Source organism: Zalophus californianus, chromosome 15 (assembly GCF_009762305.2).
Source record: "Zalophus californianus isolate mZalCal1 chromosome 15, mZalCal1.pri.v2, whole genome shotgun sequence".
Taxonomy (NCBI): Eukaryota; Metazoa; Chordata; class Mammalia; order Carnivora; family Otariidae; genus Zalophus; species Zalophus californianus.
Genome location: NC_045609.1, coordinates 37,248,395 through 37,263,870, shown reverse-complemented (window position 1 = coordinate 37,263,870; position 15,476 = coordinate 37,248,395). Strand labels below are relative to the sequence as shown.

Genomic DNA, 15,476 nt, shown 5'->3' with positions numbered 1-15,476 from the left:
TGCATACATCTATCCTGTAGAGTACTTTTTTATTTTTTTCTCTTAGAGATCAAATCAGAGTTGTAAGTTGTGTGGTCATTAGTTATCACCACCAGATTTCACAGCCTACATTTTATTTCTGTTCTTTCAAAATCACCAGTCTTCTCTGCTGCATAACGATCACTCGTGGGGGAAGCTACATACAATATGCCTTTCGTGGGTGCTTGGGTGTTAATTTATATCACAGTTTCCTTTGCAGATATAATCAGAGTCACCTATCACATTCCTGTTTCTTCCTTTTATTGTATTCCTTTGCTATCGCATTTGTGTGATCTTTTTCTGAAAAATGACAGGTAGTGTTTCTCTGCTCACTGTATCAGTGACTTATATTCTCCATGACTTCTCTATTGCCATTTTAAAAATATAGCATTTTATAGATGTAATCTTAGTTATTTATAACTCAGGTTTTTTTATATGAGAAAATTTCCTAAATGACACCTGGGTTTAGGTCCATTTTTTAAAGGAAGGGAAAAAAATATTCACAGCAAAAATATTTTCCTCTAAATTGTAAATGAAGGAAAAGCTCTCAGTTAGTAAGATTATAATGCATTTTTCCTGATTTCTTAGTACATCCAAATGCATGAACATTATTTTTATGTAAGTGATCAAGTTGTGTTGTTTAACAACACGTTGTTAGAGGAAAAAGAGCTATCCCTTTCGATTTATTTGGATATTTACTGGGTGACTTACAGTGCTTTACATATTAGAATTGGTTTGTCAACAATTAACATTCTAGGTTTTTATATAACCCATACTTCAGGTAATAGAGGATTATTAAACTGCAACCAGTGTGTTAGAAATCTGCCGACTGGTAATAAAATTCTTATGTATAACAGCAGCTGAGAAATACTGCTGTATATTTATGCACAGATTACAAGACAGATGATGGCCAGCAAACCACAGAGGGGCTTGAAAGGCCAATTGACCAGCAGGTGGCGCTGCTTTTCTAGAAATGAAACCCTTTACCTGGATGTAGTCTAGGTAGCCCCCCCATACACACTTTCTGCTTTTTCTTTTCCAGATATTCCTTTATTTCTCCAGAATGAATTTCTAAAACTGAGTTTGTGTGTTTGTTTATTGAGGAGATATACCTCCACTAAGACAACACTTCTCCATCGCTAAGATTTCTTTAAATCCAACTAGCATGATTTAACGCTCATTTGGAACAAATCCTAGTTCAATAAATGTTATTATGTTTTTAAAAGGTAACCACTCAATGTCAGATTCTTACCCCTAAGACTGGATTACCTCCACCATCTGATTACTATGTGGCAAGTCCCCATTTTTATTTAATACTTATTTGTACAAATTAATTCCCTAGGCTTTGTTCCACACCAGGATAAATGAGGGATATTTTTATAAAGGTGGCTTAGGTAGTGGATTGGTGTGCTATATAAGAATAATTTTAACGTGATTCCCTTTCATCAAGAATTACTTTAGAATCCAAGTTAACCAAAGAATGTTGCTTTCTTACTGGGCCAAAGCTAAATTTCTGACAATCAGGATCAGAGGTTTTAGGTTGTTTTTTTTAGAACAAAATTGTCCACACAAAGGCTGATCAGCTCATCAATTTGGGCATCAGTGAAGCAAAACAACAAATGTACAAGGAAAACTTTTTTTTTGTTGTTCTTTCATCCACGCACAGCCTGTTTCCATTTTTTTGAAAGACAAAACTATGCTTTTTTTCCTTTTTTTTTTAAACTTACACTCTTCCTTTTATACAGGGTGTTGGGGTGTCCCTCCTGGCTAGGAGAGGATAGGAGACAATGGATTTATTGGGGTTATGCAAGGGAAGAATTAAAATACGTCCCAGGACGACTCATTTATTTGTTCATTGTGTTCATTATTAAGTGTTACCTATCAGACTATAAAGAACTTTGAATGCAAATATTTTTCTTGTTTTCTTTTTTAAAATTTGAAACCATTAATTTGGGAAAGCCACTTGGTATTTTCTCTCTCTCTTTTTTTAAGTAATCTCTACCCCCAACCTGGGGTTCGAATTCACGACCCTGAGATCAAGAGTGCATGCTCCATGACAGAGCCAGCCAGTTGCCCCAAGAATTTTCTCTCTTGAGTTTATAAATTTTTTTTGCATACTGGTCTAAGGGGTGCAGGTCAAGGGTCCAGACAACATTATGTACATTCTTCTTTTATTCACTTCTATGCTTTTGACAGAGAAAATGCTGAAGTGTTATTGGTTAAGAAAAACCAAGGAGTAGAGAATTGAGGGAAATATTTCCTTCTCAGTGAATCTACCTGAAAGCTCTAGTTTTGTTGAAAATGTTTTCCAAACTGTCGACTGCAATCAGTATTCTTGTTCAAGTCAAAACCCTGCTGATTTTCCTCCCAGTTCCTTTTAGATGGGACAGGATCCTCTCGAATAGCTGAAGATGGGAGATAGTGTCTCAGAGTCAAGGTTAGATCGACCTGGCCCGGCTCTGAGGAAGCAGCCTTGTGAGTTTCACAGAACCCCTTTCCAAAGCATTAAATAACTTTATTTTCCTGTCAGATACACTCTCCAGAGTAAAAACGAGACCTCCAAGGGAACTGGACTCTTGCCAGGGGCCTCCTTCTCGTGTTTAGTTTCAGGCACACAACGTGTGTATCTTATCTTGGATCCTTATAATTTTTAAGTGGGCAGCAAGAAAGGAGGCTGAGTGAGGGGCTTTTGATAGACCCTGCCTAGATGCAAACCACCTGCCGCCCTCTCAGAATCTGAGTATTTAAACTGAAGAAAAAGTAACTTCCAGAGGATTCAGATTGACATCTAATATTCACAGTTCTGTCGTTTGGAATTTAAAGCCTTAGGCTGTCTGTCCCTTATACCCCCGACTGTGCCTTCAGATAAATCTGGCTGCTTTAGCCAAACTTATTTTCTTATAGTTCCCTAGCTTAGTACCTTCCCATTTCCCCACCTTTGTCCAAGCTCGCCCCTCCACCTAGCACACCACTGTTGAGCTCCTTCGGCGCCGTGGCTTCTATGCCCTGAGTGTTCCAGGCCCCGTGTTTGGTTCAGAGGGTATGTGGCTGAACAAGGCTAACAGCTCTGTCCACCCCACCCTTGTTTCAAGTCTGACTTTTTTTTCCTGACCACCCCGTATCTTCTAGCACTCATCATAGGGGGCATTTCTTTTAGCCCTCACCTGACGTTATCATGCAGCACCTTTGTACCGTTATTTCATGTAAAATATCCATATATAATGCAGTTGTCTCTCCAGCTAGACTTGAGGCTCTCTCCTGTTGTGCATCTTTAAAACAAGAAAAAGAAAAAGCCATGCCCAGTCCCAGCCCCCACTCTCATGGGTTTTGTTGAATAGGGTCTGAGGTGGGACTGAAGCATTGGTGTTCTGCAAAGTTTTCCAGCCTGTTTTGTTGAAAGGCAGGGTTGAGAACTACTGAGCTAGGCCACACTTTTCTTGGATCAGGGATTCTGCTTTCTTATTCTGTAGTGCTTTGGGATTGAGTCAGGTAGGAAGTTTTGGGCCATAATTTTTGGCTGGAGAGTTAGGAGGCCTTCCATCCATGGCTGGTTCCTGTGATATCTGTCAAGTAACAGGAGAGAGCATTAAGCCCAGGACCATTGCAGATCAGAGCTGAAAATGCCCATCTACTTAATGAATGCCGATCCTCTGGGAGGGAGGTGTCTTTCCAAGGCACGCCTTTGATCCAAGCTGGGACGAACTTGGGCGCCCTTTGAGCTTCTTCCCTTTGTGATCCCACCTCTCTGGCAACTAGGATCTGTTTCTTAGGAACATCACCAGGGGCTCCGCACTGTGTGAGAGATTCATAGATGCATAAACTGCAGTAAAGGAACTTCTAAGTCTAATTGGGGAATAGGACATATTGAAGTGGAAAAGAAACTATAATGCCAAAATATAAGGAGATGTCACAGGGGTGTGAGATGAGAAATGCCAAGGGATTTGTAGAGAAAGGAGGGATTCTATCTTATGACAGTTGCCAGGGAAGTCTTCCTGGAGGAGGCAGGTTAACCTATTTCTTGAAGGATGGACAGTGTAGGTAGGTGAAAAGACGACCTGTGGGAAAGAACAGTGAAAGAGCCACTGTCCCTCTGCCCCATTGCTCTCCTGACCCCCACCGTTGCCCACATGCATGCCCCCAGCTCGTGACCCCCCACCAGAAATTCAAGGGAAAGAGCCCCTCACAGTCAGACAGTACCAATTTCCTGTAATTCAGAGGGAACCGTGGGTTTTCTCCATGTTCCCATCTGACTTTCATTTGTTACTGCTCTGAATGGTCCCAGCCTTCTCCAATTGAGGCCCATTTAAACATTTTCTGGCTTTTTTTGTTCTTATGACACTTGGCACAGCCTAATTATTTTGACCTGAGCAGTTCACTGGGGCCATCTGAAATCTTTGGGCCTCAGCCAAACCAAAGCAGAGGCTGTGGGGTGGGAATTGAATCTCACCCCGTCCTAGTGCACAGATACGGGATCAGTTGCTCCAGGCAGAGGAGAGCACATGAACCCATCTGAGCAAAACCAAGTCAAAAGAGCAGACTGGCTTTGTGGAGAAGGACCAAATGGCTGAGAGCTCTAATTACTTTGATTACTCAAAGCCAAGGTAATAGTGATGGGTAAGATTTATCCTGAGCTTGCCAGGAATTCTTCTAAGCACTTCTTAGGTTTTCAGTCCCTTCTCACAACAACCCTATGGGGAAGGTACTCTGAGTATTCCCATTTTAGAGGTGAGAAAGCTGAGGTTAGGTAAGTTGCCAATACCTGGGTTTGGACCCAGCGGTGTGGCCACAAGGCCTGTGTTAACTGTTACTCTTTCTTGCAGCTCAATATGGGTTGACATATGTAGAAGGATCTCCCATACCTTACAATCCTCCTGGCACACTTGAGAGTCATCGGAGCCAGGGCCAGAGATGTAAAATGGGGATGCCTGCCCTGTGGCTGGAGTACCAGCACCGGCGTGTTTGACCAACTGGTGGGCTCACGCCTTATGAGACACTTTACCCTCCTGGAACGGAAGCCCAGTCTTTTGCAAGATTTTCAAACAGAAGTTAGTAAAGCATATTTTTAGGGACAAGCTTCAGACTCAAAGATTGCCCTACACACAAAAATCCCATGGAGGAGCAGAATTTGTGCCCAGCAGAGCATGTTGGGACAGTATTTGGTCCTCAGGTTGTCAGCATGTGGCCCCTGATTATCTCTTTTAACCCCCAGCATCCCCAAATCCCAGTGTCCACATGTGTCCAGCAGGGATAACAGCAGATCCTGTGACATTGAGGTGTTGAGTAACTTGTCTGAGATCAGAGCTCTAATAAGGATCAGAGGTGGGACTTAGGCCTGACTAGAAACTTGTATTCTCATGCTACTCTCATGCGCAGAAGTCTGACAGCAATTGGTTTGGATTAGAATTCAGCAGACCTGGGCCCTGGCTCTGGGTCTGCATATTACTGTAGCCTTGAGCCCAAAGAGAATGAGACCAGAATATCTCTAAACCCCTTTCAGCCTTCCTCCTGCATTCTCTACCTTGTTCTCTGTGTTGACCAGAAAGGAACCTACCATGCACTAGCATTTTAAAATGTTGCACAGGATCTGTCTGAGGATAAATTATAGTAGAATGCAGATAATGATTTTATAGTTCAAGAGCATCTTTAGAAGGTGACTATGTCCTTAAGAAATATACTAAATGCTGTGTTTAGTGTAAAATCACAATCCAGACTGGTCCTTACCTCCCAAGGTTAAAAACATACAGTACTTCTAAAGTGTTCTGGCAGAACATTCTTCATCGGGCCATGGAGTGTACCTAGCTTGCGCTAAAAACCCATGCATTTTACCTTTATCTGAGTTTCAAAGAAAGTATCAGTGCCACCATCTGGAATACATATTAGAATTCTTGGTGGCTCTTGACACAGCTGGCTCAATGGAAGATATGGTGTTTATGGATGAACCAGTAATATTAATGATATTAATAATAATGATGGTCCTTACCTGCATAACATCTTATGGTTTAGGAAACAATTTCATTATTAGACACAATTAGACACTAGGCTGGTCTTCAAATAGAATTATTGGAGCAAACATTAATTTTTAAAATGTAAACAGTAAAGTGAAAATGGAAATGAAATGTGGACATTTGCTGCCAGTCAGTCATATTTGCTTGAAGCTGTTTCGGGGGAGGAAAAACAAAAAGAGAAGGAAGGTAACATCTGAATCAAAACATATAAGCAAGTAAAAACTTTTGCCCCAAAGTGAAAATGTAAATCAACATTGTGTTAGCCAGAAGAATTTGATGTGAAGTGTGAAATTAAGTCCATGAGAGACCTGACCCCTTCTCTCTGTTCTGTTTCTCACCCCAGGCAGGTGGCAAATCTCAGATTCCTGAGGCAGCACAATCTTTTCTCCACTCCTTTGGATGTCTGACAATTTGTAAATCCACAAGGAAACCTTTCTTGCAAGGGTCTTCCTTAACAATCTCATGCAAACAGCATGAAGTGATCAAAAGGATAACTCTTGTTTTATATTTGCCTTGCCCACTTCTGAACAAGGGAGTGTATAGACACACAGGCGGATACAAACTAAGCTAACTTCTTTGTAATGACAGGCAGGGCGGCAGAACCAGCAGGTTTTTGAGAACACTCTGGGGAAATGGGCAGGGCACAGCCAGGGCTTGAGTAAGGAGAGGGAGACACTTGCCTTGGGCTCCACATTTAAGGGGGCACCAAAACCCTCAGGAGTCAAGATAAGAGAGAGTTTCATGCAAAATTTTTAAAAATCAAAATGCAAAAAAAAAAAAAAAAAAAACAAACCCACGATGCATAAAATGTCAGAATTTTAAATGAAGACAGGACAAATAGCTATTTTAATGCTGGCATTTACATACTGAATAAACAGCACAAAAAATTGGCAGCACTCTCCATGTGCCAGGAGCTGTGTTCAGTAGTATATCGTTATTTACTCTTGGTACATTTCAGAGGGACCTGATTTATCCGACGGTAAATCCAAATCTATTTGATAACGAACCATATTAGAGGAAGAGTTCCTTTACAGGCTCCATAAACTCCATTATAGTCCATTTTGTCTTTGTTAAACATATGAGTTGAAAATTACAATCCCTTTATTCGCTATGATCATTTTAGACACACAGCTCAAAAAGATAGGCATTAACTTAAAAATATATATTAGCATGCTCATATCTACAAAGCACCATTGTTTTCTGGGCTCTAGCTGATGATTTTATTAAGTATACTGAAGGAGGGGAAAAATCAAAGATAATTATAAATTTATAAATACTGTAATTCATCAGCATAAAGTGATTTTAATGGGATGGATGCAGAATTATCTATTTTCCTCATGGAAATAACAGAGATGCTCTGATTAAGCCCCGAATCTACTATATGTGAAATTCTAACCAAACTGATGGGGCGCATTTTTTTTTTCCGAGACTACCTTTGATAAGAAATGCATTACAAACTCATCAGTTTGGCTTCCTGTTAACAAAGAGACAGCAGCCGTCTGGATCATTCTGGATTCACAGTGAAACTGCCACACCATGTATCCTCCAACTAAAGCCGTACAAGTTTGACAAGGGGCAGATGAATCCAGGAGTTATTGCGCAGGGGTTTAAATCTATGCGGCAGCTGACGGTTGAAATAATCATCTATATATCGCTCTGAGCTAGCTGGGGAAAGGTTGAAGCTGTATATTTTCAACATATCTAGTCTAATGGTTAATCTGTTGTCTTGTGCAGGCTCTCTCAGGGTGGACTTGAGGCACACACTGACAGCTTCAAGGAATTGCTCGTGGTAGATGTGGTTTGCCTTGATTCTCAAAGTGCGAGGTAGATGAATCTGACTTCACTTGAGTTGGAAGATACGAAACTCACCTGATTGGTTTCCCCAAATGCCGGGGGACCTGCCAGACCCCTAGCAGGTTGGATAGTAGGGATAATCGGAGCGCTAAGCTACCTCTGTCCCTCCCAATTTCCCCAGATCTGTGCACTTGACGTGGGCTCCACGTGGGTTCCTTTTGTTGTTTGGTCATCTTGGCAGATCGGGAAGAACATCGTGCTTTTCAAAAACTGGACGGCTAGGAAAATATGAGAAGATAAATGAAAGCATAGATCAGCAAAAAATTTCTATCGGGGCCAGGTAGTAAACATCTCAGGCTTTGCAGGCCACTGGGTCTCTATTGCAATGACTCAACTCTGTTGTACAGTGAGAACGGCCATAGACAATAGGTAAATGAACAACTGTGGCCATGTTTCAATAAAACTTTATTTATAGCCATTGCAATTTGGGTTTCCTATCACTTTAATGTGTTATGAAATATTATTCTTAGATTTTTTTCACCCAACCACTTAAAAATGTAAAAACAGTTTTAGCTTATGGAGTATACAAAAACATGTTCCAGACTACGGTTTGCTGACCCTGAAACTTGAGAAATAGAAGAAGAAAGAAAGCAGCTCTTGGTGCCAGGGACTTGGCAAGCTCATCCCTACTCTGAAACTTGTCCCCCACAAACAGGCACCGCGTGTGCCGGAGCTACAGAAAGGAGTCAGATACCTATACTTTTTGGCTTCAAAGCCATTAGCATCTCGTTGGTGTCAGTAAAGAACAGGGAGAGAAGGAAAGTTGAGAAGGGGCTGTTTTGTCGGACTTCTGTATTTTTCTCCCCAGTTTGATTCAAAGTAAAAGTTATCTTCCATCTTATACTGCCCTCCCAATCTCCAAACTCCACAGCAATAATTCAAGGAAATTCTTGCATTTCTCATGGTAGTCGTGTATTTGCTCTTAGAATCCCATTGTTTATCTTTGCGTCTCATCTCTGAGAAGCTAATATCTAGTCTTTGCTTGAGACTTTTCTTTGCCCTAGAGATGATAGAAACAATCTGTTCCAAGAAAAAAAGAGCCAAAGGCAACCAGATCTCCAAAAGGAGTTTTCTACCCAATACCGATCAGAGCATTGGGCAAGTTATTACAGCAGGTCAAGTTTTTTGCAAAGATATATGAGCTGAGATTCTAGATACAGGGGAACTTGAGGAATGTTAGACTCCTACCAGGATGCATACAGAACATGAGTCTTATGGTTTGAGATGGGTGGGGGGCATGGGTTCTGTAGGTAACATCTAATCCACCCTGTGTGATTTCATAGGATCCATTAGGCCTGTGGCGTTTCCACAGAGAACATTGCAATCCAGGTCATGTGGGTTCTGTTAGTATATTTATATAGTATTTTTTTCTCTCTCTCCCATGTAGGAGCTGAATTCTTTCATTACTCTGTGTTGATGGACTCAAACTTACACAATTCAGGTTTCCCAGGCAGTAAATAGAGCCAGAAATACACCCTGTGATTAACTTCTACGTAACCTATTGTTCCTTAAAGTCTCCCTCCCCTTTCTCCTATTAGCTCTACAAAAGCCAGAAATGAAAAAGCTGCAACAAACCTCCCCTCCCTGCCCTGTCAGCCTACCTGGGGGCAGTTGCCCCTGTGCCTGGGCTCGGGTCCACAGAGCCACTTCCAAACTCATGTTCCATAATGGCAGGTTAGTGTTATTTTCAACCCACATCCTCTAGATTTTCCAAATAAATGTATTTCCTATTTCTCAGCTAGAAGTTGTGAAATTGTCCTGCCTGATAATGTAAATAATGAAGTGATTGTTCTGTTGTAGACAATTATATATGTTATATGTTGGAGATGTTATTATTGTTGGCATTGCTTTTGAGATTGAGCATCCTTCATCTTTTCATTATCTGTGTATTAATAGTCTCCATGATCTTTCAAATATAAGTTTATTGAGTGGTCTTACCAATAATACTGCTAAGTGTTCACCCATCTGCTGGGGATATATGTTATCCCAAGGTTTCCAGACCAGAAGCTCTCATTTCAAGGATATCACCCACTTCAACTCCCCCGTGTTCTGATATTGAGCTGCTCATGACCCTCTAGGCATAGAGCTTGGCTCCAGTGCCGGCCTCACTGTGCCCTAGCCTCCTTAGCTGCTCAACCTCACTGATGGGCACACGTCCTACCCTGCTTCTGCGACTCCTCCGGAACCAACTGTATACAAGTATACAAGTGCTCCTGTGCAGCAATTAGAAAACCAAACTCACAGTATGGGTTGTTTATCTAGCATTTGTTGTTCTTGTTGTTGTTTTCCTTCACTGCTTCTGGAAGCATCTGCACCTCCTCACCCACCTGGTTTGTGTGACAGGCAGCTACGGTTCTGGTAGTCTATGATTATAAGACAGGAGACGTCCCTCCAGAAAGCGGGCACCATTCTGCGCTCCCACCCAGGGAGTGCTCTTTCGTGGCTACATTATAAGACCTTGAGAATTAAGTAGCCCAGATTTTCTGGTGACAGTCTTAGGCTTTCCATCATATTAGAGAGAGGTTGGGTCAGCTTGGGAGTTTTGTCCATTGTGAACTGCATATTGGGAAAAGCCTGTATTACTATGACTTACATGATTTTTCTTGGGGAGAAAGTCTGTAAACCCACAGAATATAGGAAGCACACTATTACGTCCCTAGCCTGGCAACTTGACCAGTCTCTCCTTACCCTCGGTTTGGGTAAAACAAGATTCTCATCCTGAAAGATGGAAAACATGCACCCACTTGTCTTTTTATCACTCATGATACAAGGAGATGCTATACCTCCTTCTTTCTTAGAAGTGGCAAACCCATGGCTTTTAACACAAGTCAGGCAGCAATCACGACCAAGCTGACCAAGCCTGCTGTTTGAGATGAAAACGATACTTTAACTTTGAGGATTGATGACTTGGAATATAATGATTATTCAGTAGGATGCATCCTAGCAGAGACTTCAGGAAATAATTGGTCTGGTCTTGCTGCTAAACTGAGTTTTCGGTGTCCGTGTATGTCATAGGGAGAAGGGTACTCTGTAGGTTTTGGGAAATTATTGCACAAACAAGATTGTTTTCTGACATACTGTCCCTTCTGACATTGATGACAAAAACACAGCAAAAAGAATTTCAAGAAGCCATCAGGGTAAAAGAAAACCGCAGTTGAGCTGTGAGGAAGAAACTCCCCTTTTCATGGAAAGCTATAATTCTATTCGGTGATAAAACTTGTTTGGAACTTCCCTAATGAAAAACTTCGCAAAGGATTCATTTCCATTTTCTTTTCTTGTTAATGTTTGGCAGTCAAGGTTGCATCTAGATCACGCTATCCCAAAGACCCATTTGAGTCCAAGGACACAACTCACAATCCTCGGCTTGTGGCCGAGCCAGGTGAAGGAGTTGGGGAGCCCACCCCTCTTTTAATAACCGCACGCTTCAGCGTTCTATCTTAACATGCTGAGCTCGGTTGAAGAAGACAGATGTACTGTTGTCGATTTCAGCATGCATTCAGCTTGTTGGGCAGCAAAATATCAAAGAGAAAAGCCATAGCAGACAAGAAATAACAATTAAAACGACCCTGCCTCCAGTCTAGCAGCTTGCTCAAGACCTTCATCGGAAGCCCTGTTAGCTAGATGCCTTTGCGTTCAAGCCACTTTGCATGCCGCTCACTCTGAGTGATTCCAGTGTGAATATGACATTACTAATGACCTGCTAAGTGTGTGCAGATGTGGGTTTCTCCAGATGTGGTGATTCATAATGTAATGGAGATAGCCGGTCGATTCATGTTTATGGTTTGTTTGCCTTTTATTGCATTTCTGAGGTTATTTGCTTTGAAGTGTTTTTTTAACTCCGGCCAACAAATTCACCTTTAAGTGTCAAAGGGCGTCATCCCCCCAAACCCTGTGGCAGAAACGGGGAAGGGGAAGAGGGAATGTGTCCCAGGCTGGACCTGAGCTCTGGATCCATCACATGTCAGCGTTAGGCTGTTTAGAAAAGCTGAAAGTTGGAATCCTTGCCCCATTTTACTCAAAAGGCCCCCAAAGAGGCATTGGTAACCCTGACATGGTGTTTGCAAGCTGGCGAGGCCAATAAAGAAAGGGATTTCTTTAAAAAAAAAAAAATCCAGTGAAATATATGATCATCTTGAAATAAGCCCAGAGCTCTGGCCAGTGTTTCTGGAGGATGTTGCCTTGCTTTTGCTTGAAAACAGAATGCCGATGAAAAGTAGAGTAAAATGTTGTTACAGATGTTCGACTCTGCATTAAGGCTGTTGGAATTACCACCACATCTTAAATCAATTCCCAGAACATTGTCTGGAGGTTATGTCATTGAAATAATGAATCCTCTTTAGTCAAGTATAAGCAAACATGTTAAAACATCATTGTAACTTTAAATTAAACTCTAGCGCAAACCAAGGGATCTGAAGCCTAATTAGACTTGCCTGACATTTTTCTAGCACTGAGTCTTCCCCAACTGTAAAACTGTTAGATTCAGAGCCTATTAGACAAGTGAGCGCTGGGAAGTTACAACAGCACATTAAGTGTTATACTTAGGGATGTGCAAAAACAAGCCCTTGAATTTTATGAGCACTTGGAGACTGGAAGGAGTTCAGCTCCTATAAAAATTCCACATTGGATTCCTGAACTTGTTTGTGTTTTAAAGAAGCCAGTAAGTCAGGTTCCTTTCAAAGATCGTATCTTCATGTGCTTCCACAGCATGATGCGAGTGAAAATGCCAGAGACAGGGGTGTATGATTATTAGCCAAAAAGCAGACTAAGTAGGAGCCCATAAATGTGCATTGGCATGAGGTAGTGGCCAATTACCTCAATACATTTGTCTCTCATGAAAGTAAGTAAATTTCAGTCTCCCTTTTAATTCTATTTTTATTCCTTACATATAGTCACAGAAGTCATGAGATGAAAATTATATTTTATAGCTTAACTAAAAGTTTTTCTAGATCTGTTTTCTTTAAATATGCAGAAATTGATAGAATCCCTATAAAGGATAATAATTAAATATGGTTTATAACCTACTTATGAGAGAGAAGTTATCACTGCTTCTCTCGTGGGATCTAAGCCATATGTAATGGTCTCCATTACACAACATTCATATATTTAAGCTGAAGACATTTTTTTCCACCCATTTCTTCAGGGAACGGATCTGCGTTTCCAGGCCTGTGAGTGCAGGAGGAAACCTGTGAACATGAGTTTCATTTAAGAGAACAAATCCCAGTTTAAATGCAGTATGATTATGATGGATGATCTTTCTGAGTTACAATGAAAATAAATAGTTTCCTTGCATAGAAGGAGGCATAACTTTAGCACTAGAACAAAGTGTTTCCCTGGAGCTGGGTAACAGGTATTAACTTACACATCTTCCACGTGAAGATCACTGCATGTAAACAAACAGTGACAAGGTGCAAGGATAATGGGCACTTAACCAAAGAGAGTTATTTATTATAGGTCCAGTGCAAATGGGGAGACAATAGTTAAGCAAAAGACTCCAATAGAACTGCCAGTGAGTGGGGCTTCTCTTCAGGACCTTACTGAAATGGACTCACTGAATAAATTGGACAAAACCATGGCAACATCTGGTGGCCTTGCATAAAGCTAGTCATAGTAGCCTAGGTTGGGTAAAAGACCTTTCTGGGTATGTCACTCTAACCATAAGAAGGCCCGTGTGATAGAGGAGAGAACTTTTCACCCCAGCTAGACCCACTCATAGGCACACATGTTATCCAGTCTGTCATGTGACAACTAATTGAGGTCACCCTGAACACAATACAGCAATTGCAAGTGGTCCATATGAAAAGGTGAACTTGTATTATGGGTGGAATCAGTGCAAAACTTTCTACCCCATCCTTAGATAGGGAAAATGCAGAAGTATACTTATACACACACACCTTTCTCTCTCTCTCTCTCTCTCTCTCTTTCTCTCTGTCTTTCTCTCTCTCTCCCTTTCTCTTTCACTCACTGCCTTTCTACCCCATTATTAACCTGGGATGCCCGGCCCCCTATCCTGCGAAAGGAAGATGAATTCAGGTCAAGCTCAGAGTGCCTGTTTGCTTGCCGAGAGATGCATATCAACTCTAAGTGATTTTTTTCAATACCATTTATGTGGCTTGTATTTATTTCCTTTAATCTTTTAAGTGCTGTTTAGTCTCTGTGTGATTTGCTGTGGATACTCATTTCTGATAAGATGTGATATCCTCCCAGCCACATAGTTCCTGCCTGGAGCCCTAAGTGACTGATAGGGTCATAGCCTGAGCCTGGGCCTCAGGGGGGATGGGGCCGGAGAGTAGCTGGTAGAATGAGTGGGCTGTGGGCATTTGTAGGTGCTTTCTTGTCTTTGCTGCTTCTGGAATCACTCTCACCTCACTGCATTCTTGTTCCCTTTCCATGTGTCAGCCAGAATATAGACAAGCCCAGACGAACAGTGGAATAGGGGAATGTACCAAGTGGGGTACTTTGAAGCAGGCTTGGAAGATAGTTGGATTATTAGAATCCCTGCGAACCATGTATCGTAACATACTAAATTTATTTAGGGTTTTCAGGGAAGTATCATATAATGCATGTCCCAATATGGATATGGGTCTTCCCGGGCAATGTCAAGTAGCTGAGATGACATTCCTCCCGCCCCCCCCCCCCCGCCCCCGCCGAATAAGACTTACACCATTAACATATGTCAAGCTTCTTTTGATGTCATCACTGCTAATATTTCTCTTCTTAGCTTTAAGGTAACTGCCGTGCATTCCGGGTTTCAAGGGTGCTTCCTCCCAGTCTGTGTTGCAGTCAACTCTAAGAATCCAAGGATCCTATATTTTTCCTTCTTGACATTACAGCTTTAGCCTGAATTGTTGGGGGTGGGTAGAGGAGGGCTAGAATTTTGCTGCTGATGCCCTTGGGTGACAGGCTGGGTGCGCATTTGCTAATTATCAAGCAGCTCTCTTAAAAAGAAGCATGATGCAAGCTAATACATCTATAAAGCTTATTAGTGGGTGTCTTTGGGCAAAAGCAGTAGAGTGTGCTGTGTTGTTTGTGAGCGAACCTTCACATTGCTTAGCAATCTGTGTGGTTTAGACATTTGGAAAACAGCCTTTGGTTTCCAACGCCCTCTGCTGCCCTCCCTCCTTGCCCCCTACCACATCATCAGAGATATCACTCAGTGGCAGCCTCCTCCTTCATTCGGGTGCTCTTCTCCGGCCTGGTTCTCCAACCTCACAGTCCAGTCTTAATGAGTGGAGAAAGGATCCCATGTGCACGCCCCCACATGCTCTCCCTCTAGGGAGCAGCAGGGACAGAGCTGAGATGGGGTGGGGATCCTTGAGCCAGCAGGCACCAATGTTCCCAGTCCTGACTGATTGAAACATTGGCTGTCAAGGCCTCGGTTCCTTGCCTCTCTCCAAGGCTCTTGCCCTGGCGTGCAGGGATTAGGCACCAGCTAAGTTGGTTCGTTTGTAGGATCAACTGGCTGGCTGCTCTTCTGCTGCCATTGCCCATACAACTTTATTTCTGATTGTGGTTTTGGAAAAACCCATTTGATTACTCAGTGAAGTAACTGAAATTAACTCTAAGAATAATGATTGAGTGTTCCCACATATATATATAATA

The 15,476-nt window shown here is 41.9% G+C and overlaps 1 protein-coding gene across 26 annotated transcripts in view; it reads left to right on the top strand.

Annotated features, from left to right (window-relative positions):
- Positions 1-15,476, top strand: part of KCNMA1 (potassium calcium-activated channel subfamily M alpha 1) — a 746,603-nt gene that overhangs the window by 639,603 nt on the left and 91,524 nt on the right. The gene's annotated exons all lie outside the window — the stretch shown is intronic.